This window comes from Paroedura picta, chromosome 1 (assembly GCF_049243985.1).
Source record: "Paroedura picta isolate Pp20150507F chromosome 1, Ppicta_v3.0, whole genome shotgun sequence".
Lineage (NCBI taxonomy): Eukaryota > Metazoa > Chordata > Lepidosauria > Squamata > Gekkonidae > Paroedura > Paroedura picta.
Window position 1 is genome coordinate 102304302 of NC_135369.1, and position 22453 is coordinate 102326754.

The 22453-nt window shown below is 43.0% G+C and overlaps 1 protein-coding gene across 6 annotated transcripts in view; it reads right to left on the minus strand.

Annotated features, from left to right (window-relative positions):
* Nucleotides 1-22453, minus strand: part of GRM1 (glutamate metabotropic receptor 1) — a 277139-nt gene that overhangs the window by 16117 nt on the left and 238569 nt on the right. The window lies entirely within an intron of this gene.

The window sequence follows — 22453 nt, forward strand, 5'->3', positions numbered from 1 at the left end:
ACAAATTAGTTCTTTCCCCAGGCTATTACATAGATGTGTGGTAAGCATTTTAACTACAAGTGGGAATCTCAATACCCCCTTCCCTCTATTTCCCTTTCCTGAAGGCCCCAAGAACCTCTCCCCTTTTCCTGTTTTCTTCAAGAATTGCCAACTTCCAGGTGAAGGCCGGAGATCTCCTAGAAACACAACAGATCTCCCCTTAGGGTTGTCAGATCAAGGTAGGGGGATTTCTGGAGATCTAAGGAATGGAGCCTTGAGAAAGTGAGGTTTGGGGAGGGAAGCAACCTCAGCAGCAAAGCATGACATAAAGTCCACACTCCATGTCAGCTCTTTGTTTCAGGAAACTGATCTCTGTCATCTGGAGAGCAATTGTAATTTCAGGTGCTCTCCCGCCCCAACCTGGAGGTTGGCAACCCTAGTTCCTTTGGAGGGAATATTTTTATTTATCGCTGCATTTATTTTCTGCCCTCTCTCTGGAAATTCAGGGCACATCACAACAGAATAAAATTGCATAGGTAAAACAAGATACTAAATTAGGAATTTAAGTTAAATTAATAAATGTAAACCATTAAAACTAGAAGTTAGATATACCCAGTTCTTTCTGTCATATGGAAAGAGGCAGGGGGAGAGTCACGAGAATCCTTTAGTAGTATGGGAGAAGGCATAACATTTTTAATATCATACATTTTAATGACTTTTATTGTATCTTTGTATTTATTGAATGTTGTTTTTAAATGTTGTGAACTACCTCAAGCCTGCTAGTGGGGAAGGTGAGGTCAATAAACTGTAATGATAATAATAATAATAATAATAATAATAATAATAATAATAATAAGCTAGAACATAATTTGATGGATTTCTGGCAGGATGGCCAGTGGTTCCATATTTCATTTGAGGTATCAACCAGTTAAGGTATTGCAGGGCTCTGATCTCAATTTAGTAGAGTGTTCCACCAGGTGAGGGCCAGGGGTAAAATCGACATGGCCCTGGTTGAGGCTAGTTTAACCTCCAGATCAGGTTTGGTCAGCAGATCTTAAAGCTCTTCAGGGAACATATGGGGAGAGGTGGTCCCACAGGTACAATGATCCCAGACCATTTAGGACTTTGAAGGTAATAAGCAAAATCTTGAATCTGACTTGGTTTTCAATCTGGAATCACTGCAGCTGAGAGAGCACAATTTGAATATGGGTCCTTGATTGGGTACTAGTGAGGACCTGTGCAGCAGAATTTTGGACCAGTTAAAAGCCTGGCACACCACATTTGTGACCTCGGTCTCCATAGATAGGGAAGCGTTCAGAATCACACCCAGATTCTTGACAGTTGTCTGGAAAAATAGTTGCTTTGGAAGGTGGAGGCTATGGCATTGCAGCCCTCTGAGGTCCCTTCCCTGCTCAGACCCCACCTTTCCTGGGCTCCCCACCCAAAATCTCTAGGAATTTCCTAACCTCTTTCCCTCCTTTTGGCAATCCCCATATTCTTTCCCTGCATCATTCTATCCTGTTCAGCTGCTCACCAACCTACCTTTTATCTGCCTCCCAGATTCAGCTATGTTTATTTTTAATTTACTTCATTTAAACCCCCACCTTTCTTCACAGTGAGGAGTTTTTAGCCACACAACAATTCTGTGAGGTAAATTAGGTTGAAAGTATGTAACTTTTTCAGGATTTGAACCTTGGTCTCCAAGACCCTACTCTGAAGCTGTAACCGCTACACCACACTGACTTTCATAGATCAGCTGCTGTTGAACAGTAGCAAGCAGCCAGACCTGGTTGAATCATGGAATTTGGGTAGTATCAAGTCATTCAGAAGATGCTTCCAGGTTTAGAGTTGCCAGCTCCAGGTGAGGCATGGAAATATTCCTGAATTAAAACTGAACTTCAGACAACAGAGATCTGTCCTCCTGGAGAATATGACTGCTTTGTAGGGTGGATTCTGTGGCATTATATTCATCTGAGTCTCCTCCTCCTCAAACCCTGCCCTCCTCAGATTCTGTTCCAGAACCTCCAGGAATTTTCCAACCTAGAGCTGGCAACCATAGGTCTTCCCACTCCCTCAAAAGCCAAAATAGGGTTTGAAATGGCCTTGCCCCATCTCCCTACATTTTTATTCACAGCAACTGAAGCCTGGGATATTGTGGTTACCTAGCAAGAGCCCTTGAGGGAATCTGTTGCTTAAAGCGACAAGTGCTCTTTAACAAAATCAGATTTTCATGTAAACCTAGGACACTTTTAAAGTTTGTGGAAAGATCTGTCTTGCTGTTCACAGTTCTAATCACCAGATTTAAGTATACAATGATATCTTGATGACTATTAGAATATAAGATTAGCCCTGATCTGGATAACCCAGGCTAGCCTGATATTATCAGATCTTGGAACATAAGCAGGGTCTGACCTGGGGCTTTTTACCACTTCCAGATCAACTAAATCCCTGCAGTCTACACTGAATTCAATTTCCATCTTGATTTTGGGTGCTTTAATTTTTCCCTCTGCAACATGCATGATTGATTCATGGTGACCCTACCTTTCCTCCGTGATATCCTGGAATGGATATAAGCCTCAATATTTAAAAAAACCACCATGAGTAAATGTGCAGATTTTTGCTTTTTTCAAATTGACTCACTGCTCCATGCCTCAGAGCAAAACAGTCTTCCCTGGCTGGCCAGGGCATCAATTCAAACACTTCCTGGTTCCTAGTTACAAGGCTTGTCTTAAAGTGACTGTGCTCCAGAAGCCCTAACTTCTCTCAGCAGAGATTTGCTTCGTGTTATTTCCCTCTCCTCTGCTGTCTCCAATCCTCTCCTCTACCACCACCCCCATTCAAAAAATGAAAGAGATTCCTACTGCATTTGGCACCCCTCCCCATTCTGAGCTTCCCCAATCAAGTGCAGAACACTTTCTGTCTCAATTGGGGGTGGGGGGAATAGAGGAAGACATGATTTCAAATCGATCTGAATTCAGCAGAATCCACAATGGAAAAAACAAAGTAAGTTCAAAATCAGCTCTAGTCAGTATGTGAATGGGAGACCTCTAAGAAATACCAGGGTCATGAAGCCAAGGCAGACAATGGCAAACCATCTCCAAATGTTCCTTGCCTTGAAACCTCTACAGGGTGACCATAAATCAGCTGTGACTTGACAGCACTTCCCACCACCAAGTATTGGCAAGGTAGAGCCATCTGCTACATCCACACAGAAATGTCCCTGATGTGATATATGAATAGAATAGAAATTTTATTACGGTTTGCACCAGGCATATAACAGAGGAAATTATACAATGCATCCCAGATAAAACATGGTGTAATACAAATATATATATATATATATATATATATATATATATATATATATATATATATATATATATATATATATATATATATATATATATATATATATAATTAAAAGTTACTTTAAAACTTGGTAGTAAAATGTATAGTGAATTTTTAAAACTAGAGCAGAAATAGATTTGAGCCTGAAACAAAATCCTCATATTTCATTTTTCATGGTGGACCCTACCAGCTCCACAAACTCTACATACTATTGAACAAAATTTAGCAACAGGTTTAGTGATTTGGGGTCAGACACTAATTTATTAATAATGTCTGTGTTATGTGTTACAGTTTGTCCTAACGTTTGCTTTACAAAGGGATGGATGAACTCAGCTTGGGCCTCGGCATAGAAAGGACAGCACAGAAAAACATGTTCAATGTCTTCTACCTTGCCAGAATTACAGGGGTATGTTCTCTCAGGGAAGAGGATCCTTTTATACCTCCCTTCCAATACTGCTGAGGGTAGTGCCGTGCACCTAACCAGGGTAAAGGCTCATCTGTGAGTGTTACTTTCCAGAGTAAAAAGATATGAGGTGGGAAAATTAATGTATCTGTTACTGAGTGGTGACCTAAAGATGGGGGAACTAGAAAGGTCCGCTTGCCGCTCAGTATCCTGAATTCTTTGTCTTATGGTTTTTTTTAGCTGAGTCCATGCCTGCCAAAAGTAAAGCATGTGAGGAAAAGCCAAGATATTCAATCTTACATTACACTGCCACTAACCAGCTAGATTGAAAACTATCCTCTAAAATTAAGGGTAGTAGACTACTGGGGTTGAAGATCAGCTTTAGCCAGAGATGGAGAGAGGAACTTACAACCCTCGCCTCAACTTTCAGCATTCCAGTCTCCAACTGGATCAGGGAGTTTGACACACACCTGGGAACTTGAAAAACTGCTCTCAGGAATTTGGTTTGTAATATGATATATGGAATTTTTCTTGCCCAGTGATTACCTGGAAAGAGTGTGCATTTATTAGCTCTTCTGGAGATCTGAGCAGTCTTTTCAGTGTATATCCAGTACATTAAATTTATTAATTGTCATAATTTTGTTATAAAAAGTGTTAATTTATGTTTTCAATATGGATGTCATTTTAGGGCAGTTACTACAGCCAAAGAAAGGACAAAATAAAGCATAAAATGTTTATAGTTGCTGAAGAAAAGAGCAGTTATGCCACTTTGTCAAAAATGTCATGGGAACTTGATGAAAAAGAAAACATTGAAGGTAAACCTAAGCAGTAAGTCAGTCTATATGCAAGTGGCCACCTCAACCACAACCACAGCTGGTGTAATGCCATGGAATGTTCACCAACATCCAAATTGTTCTAGAGCAGTGGTCCCCAACCGCTGCCTGAGCCCCTGCTCCATTTGCTTTCCCGCTGGCGCCCCTGACTTCCCGCCTCCTGCTGGGGGAGGCTGTCAGCAGCAGCTGCACAGGGGGAGCCCCAGCCATGGTTGCCGCTGGAGAGCACCAAAGGTGAGCCGGCAGCAGAGTGGCAGGGCAGCCCCTGAGGCAGCAGCCAGGGAGGAGGATGAGAAGGAGCTGTGGCCCAGTACCGACTGATCCACGGACCAGTACCGGTCAACCCACCGGGGGTTGGAGACCACTGTTCTATAGTGAATAATCAATGTATAGAAATTATTGAGACATGGAAACATTTGCTGTTGGTGTGAAAGGGTAAAAAGGTGACTAGGTATGTAATTAGAAAATAGTAGAATATCTTGTTGGAAAGGTTTTTGTTCGTTTTGTTTTTGTTGTTTTAATATCGACCCCACTTGTTCCACACAAGGAACCATTAATTGAGTTTGTCCTGACCATTCTTTGGCTGCTTGGTATATGAAAGCTGCATTGTTAATGCAGGGCTGATATTTAAATATATTAAATAAATATTTAAATAGAATAAATTATTTAATGTGCCATGGTCATTGGCATTTAATTCATTTTTACCTTTCTTCTCTTGAATATACAGGTCCTCCTAAGACTTCCCCTTCATGGCCTGAACCAGTCTGGCCTCTCTAGGGGTTTTAGCTAAGTTTATGTTCTTGTTGGGATCACTGAAATTGTGTTGTTTAGAACCACTGTTGGATTGTTATTGTTGTATTTGACTGTGTTGTATGTTGATTTGTTCCATATATCCCCCTATGATGTTGTATGTAAACCATCCTGAGCCATATGGAAGGGCGGTATAGAAATAAAATAAATAAATAAATAAATAAAATTAATGTTACCAAAATTAAAATAAAATATTTTTTAAAGTTATGAATGAGGAGCTTTTCCTGGTCCAGCAATATCCTTCCAAGTCCATTGCAACCAGTGGCCTAAGGAGTGTGGAATTCTGATTGAGATTGCCTCTTAGGTCTAATGGGTACACTGGACCAGCAAAAGCTCAGCATTCATAACTTTTAACATTAATGGGAACAACTTTAGGAACAGTACACCCAAAGGAAGCAATTAATTTAGGACTCTATTTGTACAAAAAGACATTATGTCCCACATTCAGTACATCTCAATGGGACTGGCATAGCAGTACAGCCCTCTACACAAAGGTGTGCCCACACTTAAACCCTTCCCCACAATATGGTTAGATGACATAATTCACATGTGTGATTAAATTCAGTTTATCATTTTGGATCACGAAGTATGAAAGAACTTACCTCTTGGTGATGGAGTGACCAGCAGGGTTTCCCCTCTTACCATTAGAAATAGAGAGTTAACTTTGTACAAAGATATCTGTAAGGGGCCTTGTCAGCTTGCCTAAGGGAGAGGGAGAAGTCCCTGGAAGCTGGCCCAGACAGGGAAGACACCCCCCCCACACACACACACACACAGTGTGCTTCAGCAGGCCCATATGTTGATTGGATAAATATTTATCTAACTTAGCATAGAATGGTTTATTAGATAATGACATAAATGGGGCATGTTATCTGAACTATATAAAAATCTGTACCCAATGTGACTCTGTGTGGATGCTGGATTTTAGAAATGATACAGTGCCACCCCTTTTAATGTGGCAGCTATTAAAATGGTACTTTGCAAGAATTCTCTGGCATTGTGGATAATTTGCATCTCTCCCCACAACGAGGTAAAACGAACATGAACTTTTTAATGGTGGATGCATCACAGGTACTTTGGTTCTCATAACAGATGAATATCTTTAATATATGGAATTCTCAAGTTGGGGCATAAAGGTAAAGGTAAAGGTATCCCCTGTGCAAGCACCGAGTCATGTCTGACCCTTGGGGTGACGCCCTCTAGCGTTTTCATGGCAGACTCAATACGGGGTGGTTTGCCAGTGCCTTCCCCAGTCATTACCGTTTACCCCCCAGCAAGCTGGGTACTCATTTTACTGACCTCGGAAGAATGGAAGGCTGAGTCAACCTTGAGCCGGCTGCTGGGATTGAACTCCCAACCTCATGGGCAGACAGATTCAGACAGCATGTCGCTGCCTTACCACTCTGCGCCACAAGAGGCTGGGGCATACAACATCCTAATTTTTGCCACAAGCAAAAATTGGTGGATGGGTGTTGAAGATACAAATCTATGATCAAATATACTTTTAAATTTAAATAATAAAACTGGGTCAGGAAATGTGACCTTTCACAGGGGCTATATGGTCCATAAATCTTGGAAGAAAATCCAGAACCTTGGGAGGGGAATTATTGAGGGGACCAAGTATTTTAGGCACGCCTCTCCATACATTCAATGGCTGCTGAGAGCTGCTGCAGGAGAGAAGTTTTCTACTACTCAGTCTACAGTGGGGATAAGCTCCTAAAACTAGATTTCTCGCCAAGAATTTAAAAAGTGATACGCAGCTAATAGGAATCAGTCCCAACGTTTATTTTTGCTGATAGCTATCAGTCTTAATGGTCTCATTGAATGTGAGATCTATATATTGTATGCATTGATCTTAAGTTCCTATATAAAAAACTGCCTTGCCTGGAGTGTTGTTTCTTCATCCTAATTTTTGACTTGAGGCCTGTGGGGTATTGGATAATAATGTTATATATTGGGTTGGCGGTACTCATTTAAAAGATAAGAGTCAGTGTCTAGTAGGTTTGCATTTGTGTAAGTGCACGTAATGCCTTCATAGTATGTCAACATATCACAAGCACTTCAGTCCTGTTGACTTCAATGGGACTTCAGCACACTTAATTCAGTGTTATGTCTCAGTCCAGAGATTCTCAGACTCAGAAGTAGGCTTTGTACACATTGCCACACATAAGTATCTCCCTGTTAAACAAATATTTGTGGTAGATCTAGGAGGAAGAATGGCATTCTTTCAGGGGACAAGTCTGGGGTGCTTTATGCTCTGAAGAAACTCTACATCATGAGCATGTACCTGTGCGAGATGTGGGAAGCTTTAAGCACTCCAAAGATATAGAGCACAGATCTCCTTTGTATGTTATTTATTGTAACAAACATTTATATTCATAAACCATGACACATCTCTGCTTGTTCTAAAGACAGTACGTGCAGGAATCTCCTAAGTACAGAGATGAAACATTCCACCTCTGGGAACGAGCATTTGGAAAACATAATTTAATGTCCCTTGCACTTTTATTCTGTTTATTTTGCAAGAAAAGCATTACACTTTTCATTGCGCAGAAAACAGTCTGTTCAATTGAGTCTGTCTGTCTGTCTGTCTGTCTCTCTCAGATTTATATACTGCCTCTCCTGGCAAGCCGACTTGGGGCTTTTCACAACAATGGAAATTATAATTTAAAACCAAAAGAGATAAGAACAAATAACCCCAAACAGCCCCACCCCCGATCCTCCCTGCCATACAATGGTTGAAAATACCACATCCCACCATAGGTGGGGTAGTTCAAGGGGGGGAGCCCAATTGATGTTCTGCCACTCAGCCTCAACCAAATGCATGGTGGAAGAGCTCTGTCTTGCAGACACTGCAGAATTGTGAGAGCTCCATCAAGGGCCTCAGCTCTTCTGGGAGCTCATTCCACCAGACTGGAACCAGGACTGAAAAGGCTCTGGCCCTGGTTGAGTCCAGGCGGACCCCTCTTGGGCCTGGGACCACTAGCCTGTTTAGATTCACAGAGGCAATCCCTCAGATATGCCAGATCCAGACTGCAAATGGCCTTAAAGGTCAGGACCAAAACCTTAAACTTGATCCAGAACATCACTGGCAATCAATGCAGCTGCCACAGCAGAGGCTGCATATGGGACCTTCATGATATTCCAGTGAGGATGCTTGCAGCTGCTAAACAAACTCCTTAAATCTACAGATCGCTACCCATTTGTGATGGTCCACGTGGGAACGAATGACATGTCTGTGACCACCATCGCTCCTATTAAAACAGACTATCAAGATCTAGGGAGGAAGCTCAAGCAAATGGGAGCACAAGTGGTATTCTCTTCAATCTTGCCTGCCAAGGGAAGAGGAATGCGCCGGGAGAGGAAGATAATGGAGATGAATCAGTGGCTACGTAGTTGGTGCCGGCAGGAGAGATTTGGTTTCTGGGACCATGGGATAGGCTTTCTTGAGGAAGGCCTACTAGCACCTGATGGACTGCACTTGTGGAAGTTGGGGAAGAATGTGTTTGGCAGGAACCTGGGGAGATTCATCAGGAGAGCTTTAAACTGAAGCCACAAGGGGAAGGAGTTGTTCAACATAGGGACTGTAAGGAAGGAGACCGATCGGGGGCAGCCCAACCAGGAAGGCCAACTCATAGGGAACCAAAAGTAAAAGGATTCAGATGCCTTTATATTGACGCCCGATGCATGGGCAATAAGAAGAAAGAGCTGGAACTTCTCATGCTGATGGAAAGGTATGATTTAGTAGGCATCACAGAAACTTGGTGGAATGATTCTCATGACTGAAATGTAATAGTGGATAGATATGAACTGTTCAGAAAAAACAGAATAGATCGAAGAGGTGGAGGAGTGGCACTGTATGTGAGGAAAGGGCTTACCTGTCAGGAAATTCTAGTGAAGGAGAGCATATCTACAGTGGAAAGCATCTGGGTGAAAATAAGCGAGGGGAAAACAAACAGTGTGGTAGTTGGTGTCTGCTACCGACTGCCTGACCAACGAGAGGATGTGGATGCTGCACTTTGTGAGCAGCTTGAGAAAATATCCAAGCGGCAGGACCTTGTCATCACGGGTGACTTCAATTTCCCAGATGTGTTCTGGGAAACAAACTCTGTGAAGCATCCTCAGTCATGCAACTTTATGACCTGCCTGGCTGACAATTTCATTTATCAAATGGTAGATGAAACCACAAGAGGTTCAGCCATACTGGACTTAATACTGACCAACAGGCAAGAGTTGGTAGATGAGGTGAAGGAGGTGGGGACCCTAGGGGGAAGTGACCATGTCCTCATAGAATTCCTTTTGAGATGGGGGGCGGGGCAAGGAAGCTGGTAGCCAGACGCGGATGTTGGATTTTCGTAGGGCAAACTTTAATAAACTCAGAGGCATGATTAGTGTCATACCATGGATGAGAATGCTGGAAGGGAAGGGAGCATGTGAAGGGTGGGCGCTACTCAAACAAGAACTATTGCATGCTCAATCCATGACTATCCCAGAAAGACGAAAACACTGCAGGAGCTCTAGGAAGCCTATTTGGATGAACAGAGAACTTCAAGAGGAGCTATGAAAGAAAAGGGAAATATTCAGGAAATGGAGGGAAGGATAGAGCTCTAAAGGAGAGTACCTACAGGTTACTAGGCACTGTAGATCAATCATCAGAAAGGCCAAAGCTGAGAGTGAGCTAAGATTGGCCAAGGAAGCCCATTGTAACAAGAAAAGATTTTTCAGTTATGTGAGGAGCAAATGTAAAGGAAAGGAGACAATAGGCCCACTGTTGGATGCAGATGGACAAACGCTAACGGAGGATGCAGAGAAAGCAGAAAGGCTCAGCTCCTATTTTACATCTGTTTTTTCTCACAGGTCAAAGGGTTTAGGCACATCTAGAGATGGAAGTAGCCAAGGGATAGTGTCTGGGTAGCAGGTTGACATGGACAGAGAGGTTGTTGAGGGGCATTTAGATGCATTGGATGAGTTCAAATCCCCAGGGCCGGATGAAATGCACCAGAGAGTGCTCAAAGAACTTTCCAGAGAACTTGCACAACCCTTGTCCATCATCGGGACCTCTTTAAGGACGGGAGATGTCCTGGAGGACTGGAAGAGAGCAAACATTCCAATCTTCAAAAAAGGGAGGAAGGATGACCCAGGAAACTACAGACCAGTGAGGCTGACCTCTGTTGTGGGTAAGATAATGGAGCAGATATTAAAGGGAGCGATCTACAAACATCTGGAGGACAATTTGGTGATCCAAGGAAGTCAGCATGGATTTGTCTCCAACAGGTCCTGTCAGACCAACCTGGGTGTAAACTGCATGGAGCTTTTATTCCAACCCCAGGTCGATTCAGTCCCTGCCCTATACACAAAATGTGATTTCCGTTTGGATTTGGGACAATTTAAAATTTCTTTCTGCAGCAAGAAGGATTGATCCGGAGTGACCCTGCCTTTATTGTGCGATATCTTAGAGTGCTTTTAATCTTAGAGTGCTTTTTAAAGGCTGTTTTGAATCTGGGCTCTCCTCCGTGGTAGAGGACCCGTGATTGGTCACAGGTGGTCATGTGACAAACTTGCCTTAAAGGAGAAGCCCCTAATTTCTCTCAACTTATTTAGGTCTTGGATTTTTTTTCTGCCTTTGATCCCCCCCCCCCAAGAAAAGAAAGGATTTTTTCCTCCCTCCTCTGACTTCTTCGATCCTCTTCCCCCCTTCAAGAAAACAAAGAAAGAGTCTCCATTTGCCTCCTCCCCACTCTTCTGAGCCTCCCTAACCACGTCCAGAAAACTTTCCTGTTTCAATGGGGAGGGGGGGGTGAGGAAGACTCGATTTCATATCAATGTGAATTCAACAGGATTGACAATGGAATAAACAAAGTAAGTGCAGACTCTGCCCTGGTTTCCTTTTTTGACCAAGTAACATGTTTGCTGGATCGTGGAAATTCAGTTGATGTCATTTACTTGGATTTTAGTAAAGTTTTTGATAAGGTTCCCCATGATGTTCTGATGGATAAATTGAAGGACTGCAATCTGAATTTTCAGATAGTAAGGTGGATAGGGAATTGGTTAGAGAACTGCACTCAAAGAGTTGTTGTCAATGGTGTTTCATCAGATTGGAGGGAGGTGAGTAGCGGGGTACCTCAGGGCTCGGTGCTTGGCCTGGTACTTTTTAACACATTTATTAATGATCTAGATGAGGGTGTGGAGGGACTACTCATCAAGTTTGCAGATGACACCAAATTGGGAGGACTGGCAAATACTCTGGAAGATAGAGACAAAGTTCAACGAGATCTGAACACAATGGGAAAACGGGCAAATGAGAGCAAGATGTAATTTAATAAAGGTAAGTGTAAAGTTCTGCATCTGGGTCAGAAAAATGGAAAGCATGCCTACTGGATGGGGGATACACTTCTAGGTAACACTGTGTGTGAATGAGACTTTGGGGTACTTGTGGATTGTAAGCTAAACATGAGTAGGCAGTGTGATGCAGCGGCAAAAAAGGCGAATGCCATTTTGGGCTGTATCAACAGGGGCATCACATCAAAATCACAAGATGTCATAGTTCCATTGTATACGGCACTGGTCAGACCACACCTGGAGTACTGTGTGCAGTTCTGGAGGCCTCACTTCAAGAAGGACATAGATAAAATTGAAAGGGTACAGAGGAGAGCGACGAGGATGATCTGGGGCCAAGGGACCAAGCCCTATGAAGATAGGTTGAGGGACTTGGGAATGTTCAGCCTGGATAAAAGGAGGTCGAGAGGGGACATGATAGCCCTCTTTAAGTATTTGAAAGGTTGTCACTTGGAGGAGGGCAGGATGCTGTTTCCGTTGGCTGCAGAGGAGAGGACATGCAGTAATGGGTTTAAACTACAAGTACAATGATATAGGCTAGATATCAGGAAAAGGTTTTTCACAGTCAGAGTAGTTCAGCAGTGGAATAGGCTGCCTAAGGAGGTGGTGAGCTCCCCCTCACTGGCAGTCTTCAAGCAAAGGTTGGATACATACTTTTCTTGGATGCTTTAGGATGCTTAGGGCTGATCCTGCGTTGAGCAGGGGGTTGGACTAGATGGCCTGTATCACCACTTCCAACTCTATGATTCAATGATTCTATTATTCTATGATTTTGTACCAGCTGCAACTTTTGGGTCAAGGATAAGGACATGCCAGCATGGAGTAAGTTACAGAAGTCTAGTCTGTAGGTGACCATCACATGGATCACAGTGGCTAAGTGTTCCATGGTCAGGTAGGGTACTATTAGCTTCATTTGTCATAGGTGGAAAAATGCCAGCTTGGCTACCTTCGTGACCTGAGCCTCCATGAAAAGGGAGGCATCAAAGGTCATCCCTAAATTCCTGGCTAGAGGTGCAATCTCCAGCTGCAAGATCTCCATCTTTATGTAAGATGCCTCCACAAGTTCTACCAGGACTTCCTAAAGGTAAAAATTTCCATATCTTATTAAATAACCATATCACATTCTTTCAGCACCAGACATTTACATTCAAGACAGCCTTCATTTGAACCAGTAACATGATCAAAAAAGACTTCCTTTGTTCAGTTTTAACATAAATAGAAAAACTATTCAATCAGAGAACTGGTGATAAAAACAAATTTGCTTTCTGCTGAGGATATTGAGTGGGGGGGGGGAATGGTGCTGTCTGGGCTGAACTTGGGAACTTGGGGTCCCAACTCATTAGCTCAGCATGGGGGCCTCAAGAGCAGGCTGGAGTTTTGCAGTTTTGCAGTATGCATTGCCATATAATTGGAGTATCCCCATCATGCCCTGACCAGGATGTCCCAATCTTATAAGATCTTAGAAGTTAAGCAGGGTTGGCACTCCTCAAATGAAATGAAATATATAATAAATGTTTTTAACCACCTGAATTCAAGAAAATAACATTCTTAAAAGTAATATGTGTTCTTTAGTTGGCCAACTCCACCCTACTAAGGCTTTGCATCCAAATCTCCAGGAATTCCTCTGCCTTGAATTGCCAGCCTTTCCTCTCCAGTGCTCCACTTCCAAATCCCCAGGAATCTCTCAAACCAGACTTGGAAACCCTGGGTTATATCTGGCCTATACATCTGGTTCCCAATTGGTTCCCAATTGAATTCCAGATCAGGTTTAAGGTTTTGGTTCTTTCCTTCAAGGCCATATGCGGTCTGGGCCCAGTGTACCTAATAGACCGTCTCTCTGCCTATTCCCCCAAAAGAGCATTATGCTCTGCCACCGCCAACTGGCTAGTGATCCCTGGCCCTAAAGAAGTACATCAGTCCTCAACGAGGGCCAGAGTTTTTTCTGTCCTGGCCCCCACCTGGTGGAATGAGCTCCCTGAAGAGATCAGGGCCCTGTCCAAACTCCCAGGGCCTTTTCGCACAGGGATCTTTGTTGCAAATTGTTTGCGGAATGAAAAATCGCCATTTAAAATAGTGGAATTCGTCGTTATGCATACCTGCCTTTGTAGTGGAATCAGTTGCGTTTTTTAGCGTTTCCCACAGGCTTCCGGTCTCGGCAGAAATCGCTAGAAAGGAAGCGCTATTGCCAAGCTCGTCCCGCCCCTGGCCGTCAAGCAGCCAATGGGCAGCCGTTAGCATGCTCCCAAACAGCCCCTTTCCCTTTAAGAAAGGTTTTTTAAAAAAAACAACGACCCATAGCAACGAATCTAGGTAGATTCGTTGCTACGGAGAGACCCATCCAGCTGCCTAATGTGAGCTGTCGTTTGATTGTATGATCGTTTGCACGCTGCCTCGAGTGATAAAAAAAAAATCCCCCCCCCCTCACGGGCCCGATTTTCGGCTGAATTTATTTGTAAAAAATAAAGGGACTTTATTTCAGCAAACGGGCTTTTCAGTGGTTTGTGCTTAGTGACTAAAGGTGAAGGACTATAGCCAGGGAAGCCTCTAAACAGAAAGAGGCTCGCCGGTGCGTTTATCCCCGCTCGCTCGGAGAAAAAAAAATGGCGATCGCTTCGCCGGAAGTTTGGAGGAGAGAGCCAGGGGGAGGGACTTTGAAGAACCAGCAACAATGGTAACGCACAGGTCTTTAGCGCTACTGTTGCAGATTGGTTGCAGGAGTGTATCGCTATCCGGAGGGTGAATCCACTTTTCTGGATTCCCCTGAAAGCGCCACAACGAGGCGCTTTTTGCTGATTGGTTTCAGGATTGTTGCAGATTGTCTACGACGTCGTGGGTTATGGCAAATTAGTAGCGTTTCCAAATAGCAACCATTGTGCTACTTTGAAGCCGTGCGAAATGGCCCCCAAAATTCCACAGGGCCTGCATTTGCCTGAGACCAACAACAGGTCCCCCCTCAGATATCCTCAGTCTGTCCTCTCTAAGGGCCTTAGCTAATTTCTGTTCCTGTTATATTGTTTAAGATCACTGAAATTGTATTACTTAGATTATTGTTGTTGTTGCATTTGTTTATATTATATATCAATTTGTTCCATGTATCCCCTCATGTTGTATGTAAACCGCTGTGAGCCATATAGAAGGGTGGTATAGAAATAAAACAAACAAACAAACAAATAAATAAATATCAAGGCTAAAGGTTCCAGAAGCACAAGGACTTCTCCCTGCAAAGCATAGTTGCCCCTTTCAATGGCACTTAAAATGCCTCTCCCAAAGGAACATTAGTTCTGCAGGCATTTGGGACTATCACAGGATGAGTGAGGTAAGAAGACTGCATTCCATTAGCAGAAGTCTTTGTACTGTTACACACGATACAAGCCAATGTTGTGAAAAAATGTAGCTAGAGGATCCAGTGACAGTGCTCATAACTTCACAACTTCTTTCCATGTGTAAATTAAAAATTATATCTGTTGCTGTGTTGGTTAGGTTCACTTACAGAACTCACACTTGCCAGTGGGTTTAATTTTTACTTCTACAAATTTGAATTGATCTCTCAACAAACAGCTTTTGAAAGTACCCCCTAATTTCTAAAATGTTTGCCATGTGGCACCAGAGCAACAGTTCCAGTACAACATGTATGAAGTTCCTTGGATTTATAGGATTAGCAAAAATTCACTGGTCACATGACACTAGGCTTTTCTATCTGTTTTTTGGGCAGATGGTCATTGAAAAATAGGCACATGAACAATACCATTATAAATATGCAAACATTATACATATGCAGATGGTTTTTTTTACTAATTAAAGAACAGGGGCATAATTCACAACACTGCATAACTAATTCTGCATATCAAGCAAGACTGTCAACTATTTCCATGCAGCTTTCTCTTTCAAAAATTTACAAGCTGCGTGCTAACCACATTTAAACTTAGGCAAAGACAAAATGAGTTTGCCATAGGCAAACAGAAAGCTATTAAAAGTCCCTCTGTGTCCTTCAAATGCTGGGTCTCTGTGTTTCCTGTTTTGCTAATGTTTCTCATTAGCTTTCCAGCCATCATCTTTCCTGCCTGCCAAGAGAAATATCTGTCTTCCATGACATCACAACAGCATAGCCACTGGCTGGGAACGGGAGACCTGTTGGTGAGAGGGAACTAATAACAGAAATTAACAGTGCCTATTCAGTCACTTTATAGTCACTATATAGCTAAAATGGAAGATCTGCAATAATTCTGCAGAGTTGGGACTTCTGGGGAAATGGTGGCCTGAACAGGAGCATTCCTCAAGACTCCAGAATTCTCTCACTGAGGATAAAGAGAATTATTCCTCCATCTTCACCTCTCCCATTGTGGGGATATCCAATGAACAAGGACATTCAATGGGGGGAGGTGTGATTTACTCAAACTCCAACTGGGTTCTGATAACATTAAGATCATTAAGAGAATAAGTGAGTCCTTACTGCCATGGCCAACCTCTTCTACACTTCTACTTTTATCCTCTTTCATTTAAGAGTTGGTGATCCCTGGCCCCAGAAAAGCTCAACTAATCTCGACCAGAGCCAGGGATTTCTCTTTCCTGGCCCCCACCTAGTCGAGTGAGTTCCCAGACAACATCATGGCCCTGCTGGAGCTAAACCAATTCCATAGGGTCTGCAAACTGGATGCCTTTAATCAAGACAAGTAATTCAACCACCAACCAAAGCACTGAGGCCCCTCCCACCATCAACTGTACCCACAGAAGAAGAACTGAACCACAGTGCAGTTACAACTATAATGTTCTGTTGCTGAATGTTTAACAACAACAAGCCTTTAATAGCATATAAAAGTACAATATAAAGAGGGAAAGTGCAAAATTATGGATCACAAATTACAGAGAACTAACAAGATAATTATGAGAGCAGTGCAGAGAAAAACTATCGAACTGTGCTTAATTTAACAACTCCTATTTTAAAAGCTTCAACATAGAAAGAGTGGAGATATTATTTGGAGCAGAAAGAATTATTGCTATCTGCATTCTCATCTTTTGGATGAATTTTATCCTGTATTGACTCATATATTTGTGGATTATCCTCTCTGTGGACTATGCAATCAGTTATTCCTCTTATCTCCCACTTCTTTTTTGCCAAAAAATATTTATTTTAAAAGATCTTAGTTCCGGTGTGATACAGCAAAAAAGACCAAACACTTAGATTGGCATAGTCTTGCAGATTCATGAATTAAATGGCCAAACAGAAAGATATGATTTATTTCTTATCCTATATATTATCTATTGGAGTGACAGCATACTAAAACAATGAGAAGACTTTGAATTCTAAGCTAATTCTGAAATAATATTTCTCATTCTGACTATGGAAACCACAGAAGAATCAACACACAGGGAAGCAAAAGCATGGTTGTTGGGCAAGACTCTCCCCTTTATTTCTTTGACTTCTTTCAGTGGATCATAACAGACTAATATTGATTTTTGAGAGCCAGTATATTTCTTCCTTCTTTCCCTTTGTTCTTAAGGGTTTTTCTTTTTTCACTATAATTGTTCACAATACTTTTTATAAAACCCTTTCTCTTTTGTCAATTTGGCCCATTATGCACGGCCGCCAAAACGGCGATTTCGGGTCACATGGAAAACGCGGAGGGGGAAGACGTGACGCATACCGGTTATGTACGGGGCGGGGCGCGACAGCGGCAAAACCCAGAGTAACCGATTATGCACGCGGCGATCCGGGCGCCGCTTCTGGTTGCGCCCCAGTCACCCGGAAGCTGCGCTTTCTTCCGCGTTTCACTGACACGGCTTTTTCGGCGGCATGCACCGAAGCTGCGGCCGGTTGCAGCCGGCTCCATGCGTTATCGGTGATTTTAGTCGCCGCCATTCCACCCCGAATGTGCGCTAAAACCCCCGTGCATAATGGGTCTTTGTGTGTGTGTTTTGTTTTCCTCTCTCTCTCTCTCTCTCTCTCTCTCTCTCTCAATCCCCCTCCCCCCTCCTTCCTTCTGGCTCCCTATCATCTCTCTCTTTTCCTCCTTTCCTCCTCTTTTAAAAGATTATAAACTGTTCTGTTGATGACATAATTATGACTGTGAAAAAATTAGGAAATGAGCTATATTTCTCATTCCATCAACTCCTGTTTAGAATGTTAATTATTTGCTATGAATAATTTTATACAAGGAATTAAGATAACATCTCTTCCTACTACAACAGATATACACTCTAGTTGATTTTTTAACAACATAAAATGTGGTCATTCTAAATTCCCATACTTGCATTAAAAAGTATACGGAAATGCTATATGGAAATTTTGTATATTTTTGGGTAAAAACAGCAAAAAGAATGTATCCGCGAATAAGAGGGGCCACTGGCTGACACCCGCGCTGGCTGGGAGAGACACAATGTCTGGCCCAGTGGGCATGCATGCATGGCGGCAACATAGGAGTGGGACAGTGGGTGCCTATTTAAGGTGCCATATGCAAAGGCCTGGTCTCTCTGCTTGCAGACGCTGCTGGGACAGCTTGCTGTTGGGCGGTAGTGAAATGGGGAAGCTGAGGAGACCAGGTGTCGGTGGCAGCTCAGGAGGCCTCGGTGGGCCATGGTTAGGTGAGTTCACTGGCTCCCAGCCTCAAGGCTCCCGGAGCAGCATCCTCACTCCCCCCACTAGGCAGCCGGGGGTTCGGTGCCATGACAGGACCGAGTACGATGGTGGAGGCCATACACATGCACATATTCGTACTACAGCACATGCAAACATATGCACATGCAAACACACACACACACACACACACACAAAGAGGAGATACTGGCCATTGGTGTTCTTGGGCCAGGGCAATGGGGGCCTCAAATGCCCCCTGAAATGGGGGCAGGGATCCTCTCCCCCCACCCCAGGAGTGAGGTGGTCACCTGGGGGGAGTAAGGGGAATGGTGGGCTGGCAGGCCAGTGTGCTTCAGGCCAGGGATGCCTGATCCATGGCAGTCCCAGTTGCGGGCCAAGGGGTAGTAAGCCTGAATGGGAAGCAGCAGGGCACCCAGTGGCAGGAGGAAGCACAATTGGGGGGGGGGCAGAGAAAGGCAATGCTCCCAATCAGAACTGCACAGCCCATGGCAGGGCAGTAGGGTTTCTTCATGGGGCAGGAGGTCTGGGCGATCACCGGATGATCAGACGGGGGCCTCAAAGCTGGAGTTCACATCCAGTGGGACCTCCTTCAGTGCAGAGGCCAGCTTTTCTGAAAGTGATTCTAGAGGGCAGGCTTCACACAGCAGCAGGCCCAGGCGGGGCTATGCCCCATCCCTGGTTTGAGGCAGGGCCAAAGTGAGGTGTGCGCAGAGAGTGAGCTCCAGAGGTAGAAGGGGTCACTCACCTAAGCCTGAGGACAGAGGTGAGCCTTCCAGGTGCCAGAAGGGCACTAGGGTCAGAATGCAGCATGTTACCTTGCTTACCACTGGAACCAAGGTTGTATCCAAAGCCAAGGGGTTGGTGGTGCCCATGGGTAGGAAAAATCTATGCAATAATAATGAATATATTGCCAAAATGAGTTTTCCCCCAATTTTGCATGTATACAGAAGAGTACTGAAAGAGTAGCAGAGACTAATTAATTTATTTGGAATGGTAAGAAACCAGAATAGGTTTTACAGTATTACAAAATGAGATGAATGGGAGGATTAGCAGTCCTAAATATAAAATTATATAATCAAGCAGTAAGACTGGTCTGGATTCTGTACTGGATTAAAACCCAAGGCAAAGAATACCAAAATTGAACCAGGAGATCTGGAATAAAGTTTACACACTTATTTATAGATTAAGAAATTAACCTAAACATAACACAAGAAAAAAATCATATAAGTGATGAACATTTGAGAATTTAGTTTACACACTGGGATTTACTGAGCACTTCAAACTCTCTACTAGGCATGTGAACACACACACATAAAATTGTACCATTTCATTTGGCCTGAAACTGTTAGGGTCCAATCTGAAACACATGAATGTCCCTTCACTTTTTCAGATTTGGCCAAACCAATTCAGCTGAATCCAAAAAGTCTGGAGGGGGGGGGGGGGGTTGCACAGACAAAGCTGCCTGTGAAGGTAAGGAAAGCATTTAAAGGGTGTGGTAGCCACCCAAGAGCTACCAAGAGATAATGACAGGCATGCCACCAGCACCCTTTAAATTCCTTCCTAGCTTGGGGGGGGGGAACTTAAAGGGAGCAGGTGGTGTAGCTGTCATTATCAGCTGTTAGTTGACTACCTGCTCCCTTTAAATCCTTGTCCCTCCTTTGCAGTTTGGGGAGGGATTTAAAGAGAGCAGGTGGTGTGCCTGTTATTATCAGCCATTTGGCGCACCACTTTCTCCATCTCTCACTTTCTCAGGCCCTTCTATCTGCCATTTTATACATGATACTCCCACCACCACCACTACCACCACCACTGGGTGTTCAATGAAGTGGCAGGGGAGAAAGGAGAGGACCAAAATGGCATCCTACAACATCATTTCTGGCCCCATAAATGGAAGGAAGCTCTAGGATTCTAGAACCTTTTCTGCACCAAGAAGCCAGCCTGGCATGGCACTCGTCTGGTCGCAGGGCTAATTTCCACTTCTGGATGACATCAGCACCAGTCCGGGGTGGTTCCAGGCTTGGCATGATGTAGGCCCTCATTTATCTGTATTCTCTTGCTACAGAGCAAATGAGGGCCTATTGGGTACCAGGCCTGGAACTGCCCCGCACTGGTGTCAACATGGTCCGGAAGTGGAAATTAGCCTCATGACCAGATGAGCACTGCACTGGGCTGGATTCCTGGAGCAAAAAAGGTCTAGGTGTTTACCATAGAAGTTAAGGGAAACCTCAGAGCATGCTGTGATGCAATAACGTCACTTTTGGTTACACAGTCAGAAGTGATGTTGCAGCATTGCACCACATTGTCTGGGCAAATCTCTGACCTCTCCAATGTCACAGGGGTAGCCAGCCAAAGAATTGTTTACAAATTGAATTATAGTACCTACTGACAGATGTTACAAGACCATGATAAGTATATATATTTGTTATAAATGTATGAATTCCCAATCGTGTGCTCATGATTTAATATTACTCTTGAGTATAGAAACAAATATTTCCATTTGAAAAGTGTAAATAGTACCAATGTGAGGGTGAAAGCTCCTCAGACCCAGATTTCAGTGACGTTAATGGAGGAGAGTAGATTACAGCTTAGAGCTGCATGATGAAGCAGACATTATATTTGAGGCCTAAGCCCAAAATAGTTTGGCAGTTTTCCAGCCAGGTTTATGGATGTGCAGGATAGAGCATAGTAGTGCTTGAAACCTGATGTAGTGGTCTCATTATATATCAACCTGGTCACATATTCCCCATTTAAGAGGGTGCATAGTTTCTCTTTACTCTTTTCTGGTTTGCTTCATTTCCCTTGTGATTCTCTGCAGAACTTCCCAATAGGTTTAGTAATATGTATGGTGGAATCAAATGTTAATTAAATGAAAAATGGAATGCAGAACATACGTGATCATATTTATACCCTAATCTCATCATATAATATTGTGGATTTTTTCTAGAGAAAATCTTACTGACTTTTATTTCTTTTAGTAATTTTCAAAAACATAAGATTATCAGCATCTAGTCTTAGCAATAGCTCTTGGCACCACAGAGGAGACTCTATTGAGTGTATGCCAAGCTCATATGAAGATGACACAAGAGTCTACAAAGAAAACCCAAGTATGCCAAAGTGAATTTTCTTATCCTAACCATGTATATTATTCTGCAATTTAATCATCTACTCTTTTCTGGAAGGCATTTTCAAGAGGGAAAATGACAAAATTTTACCTTTTCTTCCTTGGGGCCTTGCTCCCAGTTCCTATCAGTCCCATGGCTGCTTTTTTGCAGATAAATCATACATTTGATCTATCACGTATAGGTTGGCCCCAAAGAAGTATAATACCCTTCTCAGCTGCAAGCTATTATAGCTTCCCATGGCCCTTCAGCATGTGAGATGGGCACAGTGATGTTACAGAAGTATAACAAGCCAGATATGCTTATTAATCAACAGAATCACGGTGTTTCTAGAGGTGTATATAGCTTCAATTCTTAACCTAGCAAAATGTCTTTCAAAAATATGAGATCTATAAAACTTCCCTTGTGTTTAGCCCAAATCCAAATCTCCGATAAATACAAATCACCTTAGGAGTTCTCTTTGACTGTACTTTAGGGTCAAGTGAAAACTATTCCTCAGACATCTAGATGAATAGTTGTATCTTGATGATTGTTACTTCTGCATGTCTGCACTAGTACCTGAGCCTTTCTTGCCACGAAAGTTTTTAAAAGGTTGAATTTATTAAAGGAGAGGGGGGGGGAAAAGGAAATCTTGGTTTGCTATTGTGGTCACATTTTTGCAATATATCTTTGGTCCATCTAAAACCTTCCTTGTTGATTTTGTGATCCCACATACCTCCAACTGACCTGACATTTTCCTTGTTCATGAAGAGAAGCAGGCTGAGTGCTTTTTAAGCTCACCAAAGACAAAATAATTAAATGGCAGGAAGATAAGATTTGATATTTGGATAGCTTTATAACTGGAGGCCCAATGAAATACAATCAGTGAAGCTGTGGATTTTCCTTAAGAGAAAGTTGAATAGTCAGAGATGGTTCAGCTACAGCAAATCCTACCATATTCAGATTGCTGAATCCTTCCCACTTCCCCGAAATGATACAAATTGTTACGGACTGCTCAATCTGTATCTAACAACCCAAAGGGGCCTTCTGGGAT